Raw genomic sequence first — 8,105 nt, 5'->3', positions numbered from 1 at the left:
TTTCCTCATCATTTTCTGCATGATATAGCTCCTCTTTTCATTGCCCAGCAGGGAATCCCAGAGGCCAGAGGCAAATTTTCCCTTTGGTCTTAGAGCATTCATGATGGATTCTTGTTTTAAGAAGAGGTTATTAGTTGTTTGCTCTTGAGTATTGTATCATCACCATTACAGCAGAGCTGGTCTCATTCTAAATTTCGTTTATTCTTTGGCACACACAAGATATCTTGGGTTACACAGCTAACATCCCTTTGTGCACCAAAGTCAGTGAAACCCTTTCCATTCGCTCCAATGGTGGCAGATGAAAAGTTGCAAAGGTGCTGAAAAAATTATCTGTCTCCTTTGGGCTTAATTCTGTTTCCACTGGTAAAATTCCCTCTGACTTTGACAGGAGTTGCTTTAAGTCCTCTGATTTAAACAGCTTTTTAGAAACCATGAGACTCTTCCATTATCATACAAGCTTCTGCTTGATAAGGAATGCGCATAAACCTTGAAGTCCGTTTAGGTTGTACCTTGTTAGTAGAAGTTGTCACTTCAAAATATCTTGGCTACTGTTTATATTTTCAGAACTTATACTATAGTCCGTATAAGTTACAGTAGAAATAACAAAAGGTACAATATTTAAAAGAGGTATGTAGTTCAGAACAGTACCTAATTCCATTTTTAAAACATTATAGTGTTTGCAAGTTGCTGATAAATAATGGAATATTGCTGATCCTGATCAGAAATTTCGCCAGTGAGGGCTTGTACCTATATATTACCTTTCACAGCCATTTTCAACTCATTTTTATCTAAGTAAGTTTCACTTCACCTAACCTCATTTCAGTATTTAACTTCCCAAGGCTTATACAGCAAGCAAAAGATTCCTTTGATGCTCTTCCAGTTTTGTAATAACACTGATGTGCAGAAAAAGATCCATTATTTAGAAAGACTCTGTAGTAGCCGTATGCATGGATTAAACATTATTTTTATCATTTCTCTTTTTTTCTCTAAGTCTTTGCTTAGTAAATTAAGACACTTAATCACGCACACAGAAAATCAATCTTCCATATACGAGGGATCTGGTTAGGAGGTGCTTTCTCTTTATTTAGGTTTTTTTTTGTTATTGTCATGCCTGCAGGATTATTTTTCCCCATCCCAAAATAGTTTGTGTTATCATGTATTAACTTCAACAAGGTCAAGAAACTACAACCAGAAAACTCTCAATGTTCAAAGAAGAAAAAAGGCACCTTTTATCTTATCTGTTCCACACATACTTTTAATTCTGAGTCTGACATCATTGCTGGCAAAACCTTCATAGTTACCAGAGAACTAACAAATTCACTACGGTAATGAGCTTCAAAAAGCAAACTTATCAAATCTCTGTTTACAGATGTCAGCATAGAAGAGTTTGAAAACTCAGAGTATTACTTGATATTTCTTGGAATACCGACTTTAACTTTTCCACTCCCCATTGCTCTGTTAGCTCTGGAGATGGAGTGCAAGACCTCCAATACAAACCACCAGGTTTACTTCGAAAAGAGTTTCAGACCTGAATACAGTTCAAACCAGACTAGCTCACTTCAAATTATTTCAGGCTTGCCCTGAATACTTGATAAAATTAACTAACTCTCCCTTCAGTTCTGCTACCACCACCACCCTCTAGGACCAGAGATTCCAATAGTCCGACATTTCAATTCATAGAGCACAACAGAAATGAAATGACATGCAGGTTCTTGAAAACAATTCCATTTTACACAAACATTTCAACAGCTATTTTAAGATGTTTTACACATCTTGAGGTTTGCCACTTGCACCAGAGCAGGATCTAGCTTTGCCACTGAGCTACCTGGATAGACTGTCCATATTTATTAACCAGCTAATTTTTGCAGTGAATGTCAAGGATTGATGCCCGATATTTGGGAATAATTGTCTCCACAGAACAAGTGCCTGCAGTACCATTGAGTTTTCCTTTCAAGGTTAGCAGGATGAGGTCATTAAGGGAAATCTGTGTCCTGTTATGCATCACAGAGCACTCCCATCTGCTTTCTCTGCTTTTGCACGGTATTCCTGTTCTCACACAGGTAATGCATACTCCAGGAGCCAACAGCCAAATGTGCCTTGTGTGTTTATATCCCAAAAACTGTTTGGGCAAAATTCTCAAATGTGAGCACCTGCCACTAGACCAAGAAAATAATCATTTCTGAACACCTACTGAAGTGCTGGGATCATCAGAGGTGCCAGCAAGCAGTCACAAGGGTACATCTTACACTTACCTTTGGGCTGCGAGACAACCCGGTGCTGTCTCCTAACAGGGGGTAAGGCAAAGCAGAAGCACTCACACAAAGGCCTGCAAAGACAGAATTAACAGCAGCCTCCAGGGCAATCAGGACGGCACTGCAAGAGAGCAGCAGGTGTTCAGATTTTCCTCTGTTACCCCACCACAAAAGCTCAGTTTCTGTCTTTATTAATTTTTCTCTGGGTTAGTCGTGCTTCATCTTGAGTTTTTGTTTGTTTGTTTTGAGCAAGAACAAGGCAGCAACAACCTCATCAAGTCTTCAAAACTGCCATTGTATGCCACAAGTGGGAAGGAACTAGTTAGTCTGTTGGAAAGGGAGCCACTCAGGGAGAAGGGGAGGCGAGAGGGGCTGTGGACAGGATGGGAGAAGCAGGATGGCTGCCGCTGGGCCCCTTGAGGCCATCACACAAGTTCTTCTGCTCTCTCTAAGCACCATAACCTTCTCTGTGTATTAAATAGGGTTGTTTTGTTTTCTTCGAGCAAGATGATTCCTGCCACGTATTTGATATTAGAATCTCTCTCTAGTGGTTTGCAAATATTTGATCCCCTAGGGCTTGTGATGCTGGATCCACTAATGATTCACACAATGGCATTAATGTCATTCATGGATTAAACCACATTTCCTTACCCTACAGGGTGAGAGCGAGATGGGAAGACTGTGGCTAACATTAGGAAGGGACTGGGTGGGAAATAAAAATTGAAGTATTCAGGTCAAAAGACGGTGGGTGGCTAAATAAAAATTCGTGATTTCTGATCATCTTGGAGGTGGGTGAACAATAGAGATTTTGCCCTCAAATGCCTGAGAACCCAGCACTAAAAAATATAGACAATAAATGACCCCCCAAGTGAGCAATTTAAAACCATTCTCTTTGAAAACAGTTCTTGAAAACAAGTTGGCAGAACAGTTAAATCTCCCCACAGCAATGCATCATGAGATCACGTACAAGGAAACAGCAGAAGTATCAAAGCATGCTTTACTAGAGCATGCCCTCAGTTGTTCTGCTCTCTGAAGCTAGGCAGCCCAGACTAGTGCCTAACGGCAGAGGCTGTGTGAAGAGCTGGGTAGACATTGCCAGCTAAACAGTGGCTCAATTCCTTCTTGCCTTTGAGTGGTAACTGGGGCTTTTAATTTTTAATGGTTTAAAATAATCACAGCAGACTGAAAGTAGGAACTTACATTTAATTGCTAATGTGCATGTAAATTCTGAAGGAACATTTCACACACTCATTTCCAGGGGAGCTTCGCCAGGAAATGGTATGAGGAAGGTGAGAAATAACACAGGAATGTTGGATACAACAACTTCCAGGAGGACAGAGGGACTGAGCCAGCCAATTTAGGCTGGCATGCAGGAGCACCTTTACCCAAAACAAAACAAAGCAAAAAGGCTGAAACAAAAGCAAAAGGCAAAAACCAGAGGTCGCTGAAGCAGTGCATAAGAATTATGCTACTAGCCTGTAGGGGGATGCCGAGAGCACCAGAGCAGTCAGCTCAGAAGAACATGCCAGAGAAACTTCCAGCAGAAAGGTCTGTTCTAAGGCTGGAACAGACCTAGGTGACTCAGAGGGCCTCCCCAGCTCTGGGGTGGAAGAAATGGAACAGATTTCAAGTTCCCTGCAAGAAGAAGAACAACACTTGAATGAGATACAGCCTAATAATCAAGGTGCACTTGTAATCTGAAAACATCCATACTGAGAAAATACACATTGTTCCCTCATTAACAAAACACAATAACTGGGGCTTGCATCTTGATTTGCAGATCTGGTTTATACACAGGAGAGCCTCAGGTCCAGCTTCAGTTTTGTGGGTGCCAATCCTACCATTTAGAGGTTTGATGTCGGAGACAGCTACTCCTCTGAGCCACGCCACTGACGTAATTTCCCGGTGCAGTCCCTTTACACCCACAAATCAGGTGCTGAAATCCCATTGTGGGGTAGTAAAAATGCTGGCACAACCGGCTGCCAATGTAAAATTATTCCTGAAAATGACAGGAACAGGTCGAAGCCCCTTTAAAGAAAACAAGTCTTGGTGGCTATGCAGAAAAGGATTAGGTTATGCTTAGCTAGTGTGTGGGTGTAGAGAACAAGGGACAGAGACAGTCTTCCTCAGTTCACCCTTCCCGCAGCCCCTTGTGAGGCAGAATATATAGGCAGCATTTCAACCTCAAATCCACAAACAGATTGGGGTACGCTGGAGGAGAAAGAGGCAGATTTCTCATTTTTTAATAAAAGGTAGGATTAGGAAAGACGTAGGTGGGGAAGGTGTAAAACAAGCAGGCAGGCAGTCCTTATTCAGCTTCCCTCCTACATTCACTGCTCTGAAAAGTGGACAAGCCTTAGGAAGAAATAAGACACATGGCTGTGGGTAAAGGGGGGGAGGAATTAGAAACTGTAATTCAATCTAATATTTGAGGCTTGGCAAATGCACCTATGGGATTTCATGAAAACCCCCGAATCTTTTTCATTTCGGAGCAATTAACCAGATCCCAGCATCGCTGGCTCCAGTGAGCCGCTTAGCTCTCTGTTTTATTACCCATTTCCTTTCCCCCTCGCCAGCACTAGCTCCCATCCTCGCACTTGGGAAAAAAAAAGGGGGGGGGGGGGGGGGGAGGAGAAAACCCCCACACTGTTACAATGCCACAAAGGGGCCACCACAAACAAGTGCCAGCCAGTGCATTTCAGAGCAAACACAGAACACACATAAATGAGGCTCACATTTGGATTAAAACACTCTTGTGTTCAGGCATTTATGTGTGGCATAATTAAAAACATCCAGCCGTAATTTAATAGTTCCCACCAAGCACAGACATAAAGTCTAGCAATTTTTTCCCTCTGCATATTTAACCCTTAGAGACAGAAGGAAGAGGAGGCGGGGGGCAAGGGGAGGGAGCAGGAAGCCGGGGAGGGACAGAGGTCCTTTGAACACATTTTTTTCTCCCTTCCTTTGTGTTACTCCAGTTTGCTTTTTACCTTCTCTGATCTTTTGCTCCTACAAAGAGAAAGCAAGTATCCTCTGTAGTTCAACAGCAGTATGGCTTTGTACGGTATCCTCAATTTGCAGAGGATAACATCTGTAGTTGGATGCACTGATTCACAATTTGTGAAGATGCCAGATTTTTCAGGCTTAAAAATCAGCTACTAAAAAGACAGACTAATTTCACCACCATTTCTCACCCTGAGTACAGTCTTTCTATTCAGAGCTGCCCTTCTAAATCAAAGGCAGCAGTGACAGGACTAAGTACAGTGTTAGGACAGGAAGGATAATCCAGCATTTGCAGCACTGGCTAAGCATCCGGGACACCAGGGTGGGTTCAAGTCCCTGCTCTGCCATGTCACTAGTTTTCAGAAAGACTTCCCTAAGGGCATGTTTAAAAATGCCTAGCTACTAGCTATGACAGTGAGTCACCTGAGTAAATTCCCATCTGTACCACTGGAAACCGGCATGGTGTCAAGTTTTTCACCTCCCTCTATGTCAGTTCCCTATAGCAGATTTGGGAAGATAACATTTTCCTCCATCCCAAATTATGTTATAAAGAGAAATGTATTAAAAACTGGGATGTGCTCAAATCCCACAGCAAGGAAGAAAGTTAATAAAGAATAGAAAATCTGCTTGGCCCTATATTTTTAAATGCTGCAGTCTTCATTCAGGCCATAGCCCATTACCTTGACTCATCTGCATAGCAGGACTTTGCTTGAGCAAGGAACACAGATTCCCAGCCTTATTCTGGAAGAGTGAAAACTAAAGGAAAAGCTCTGCATAAATTCCTAATCGTGGTCACCTGTGCCTCAATTTTCCATCAGCTGTGTATATAACAATTAGCCTAGGGCATTAAATCTATTAGTCTCCAGAGAGAGAAGACTACCTATGCATATAAAAACCATATAGTATTTCTATTGCTAGCTGTTTAGCTCTACCCTTTAAACGTGTTCCAACCAACAGAAGATATGTGCAAAAATACAGACAGAAGAAAGGAAAAGGACTTCTTGAGTAGTAATGTAAACCAAGAAACTGGAAAACAAGCTTCTTCTGTGTGAATAGCTTTGAATTTTAAGATCACTCTGTCCTCTCTTCAGCCTTTCTTTGTGACATCCAGGTCAGTATCTACTGGCCCAAAAGCCTGCAAAAAGTATATGTCAATCTTGCCATCCTGAGGAAGAAGAGGAAGCATTCAACCTGTCCACTTGGGATTACAAAAGCTAGCAATGCTGTAAACCTGCTCCAGCCAGGTCAGGAACAAGACCTTGAAAGTTCTGGTACCTAATTGTAAGTCAAGAAGCCTGGTGATTTTCACAGAATGGTTCATAGCCTACATATAGAGAAAAGACCTGTGGAAGGCAGCTTTCTAAAATACCTAAAATAATGCATGTGAGAAAGGTATGATAACCAGCTCATATATATCTTGCTTTTATTATATGTCTGCCAATAAAAGATAATACGTCAACTTTGTCCTGAACCATTTGCTCAGCTGTACCACCAGGAAAGAAACACTGCTGTCGGTGTCAGCTACTGTCGAGGCAGCCAACTAACCACAGCTGTGGGTGAAGGGAAGGGTGGCCCAGTGGCTGCAGCAACAGCTCCGGACTCGTGAAATGTAGTATCACAGGATCATACCTTCATTCAGGTTGGAAAGGACCTCAAGAGGTACATTCAGTTCCTGTGAGGTAAGTCACTCAGGCATATCTACTTCATAATTCAGAGCACCCAAACACTGACAGCTCTGATCCCCCTGGGCACCAGTTTTCTGCACTGCGGGACAGTGTGGTGCAGAGACATGGAGAAGTTCTCATTCAGATATGGTGGCAGGACAGTGCCCTAGCCCCAGCACATCCCTGGCAAATATGGAGTTCTTATTAGGAGGGCCAGTTAATCTGGTATAATGTGGCACTGATGCAAATTTATTGCTCCTGGCTTCAAAGTCATTACTCCTATGCCTGTATGCACATATACCCTTACCCCTCCACACTTCTCCTTCCCAACAATAAACCCTTCCAGGCTGCTGTGAGAAAAAACTAAATTTAAGACTCTGACAGCCTGTAGTACTCCAAAGAGGAGACGCGTGGAGGTGCCTAAGACAGATAGATGTGTGGGAGGGGGTTAGGTAAATAAGTTCCAAATGAAATCCCACAGACTGCAGCTCAGGACTACTGAAGCGTTGTTTTTGATTGCCACTTTATTACTGCCTTTATTGCCTCTCAAATAGATTGCAGAGAGCATGGCATGCCAAGAGAGAATGAGCCCCCCTGTCCTAGTAAAATCATGGGTTTCTTCCAACTAGAAATCCTAACCCTGATCTCTTTTTATATAAATAAAAGTCAGAGCAGGTCTTGCACTGTAGCAATTTCTTACAATGTCATTTTAAAAGTGCTCTGCTGCAAACCTCTCTGCAAATGAAAACAATCCATCTTCCCAAGGCATCTTGTGGAGCGTGTAACTTTTCAGGCAAGGCGGGAGCGGGTGATGTTGAAATGAAGATGGAACAGGGTGACACAGTACACCAGCACTTCATGAGATCTGTTTTCCGCATAGTGACTCTTACTAACGAGAAAAAAGCTCCGCCGTGCCTTAAACATCATGAAATCGCAGACAAGAACAACTAGCTAATGATGTCCGCCAACAGTGCTTCTTTTCTTTCTCTGCCCTCCACACTAAGCAGCGAGTGCTATGCTTCCACAAGTAACATGGTCTAATGACATGAAGGCACACAACTAGGCTAGGAGCAAATCTGCCAACCTGCTGCTTTTGGTGTTCCACTACAGTGATAAAGTCCCAAGCACACGGTGTTTTATGTTGCAAGATGCTACTGTCATAAAGTTTCCCAAGTAAAAAATGCTT

This window comes from Psittacula echo, assembly GCF_963264785.1.
Source record: "Psittacula echo genome assembly, chromosome: 2".
NCBI lineage: Eukaryota > Metazoa > Chordata > Aves > Psittaciformes > Psittacidae > Psittacula > Psittacula echo.
The sequence above is the reverse complement of the archived record's forward strand: the minus strand, read 5'-3'. Positions refer to the sequence as shown.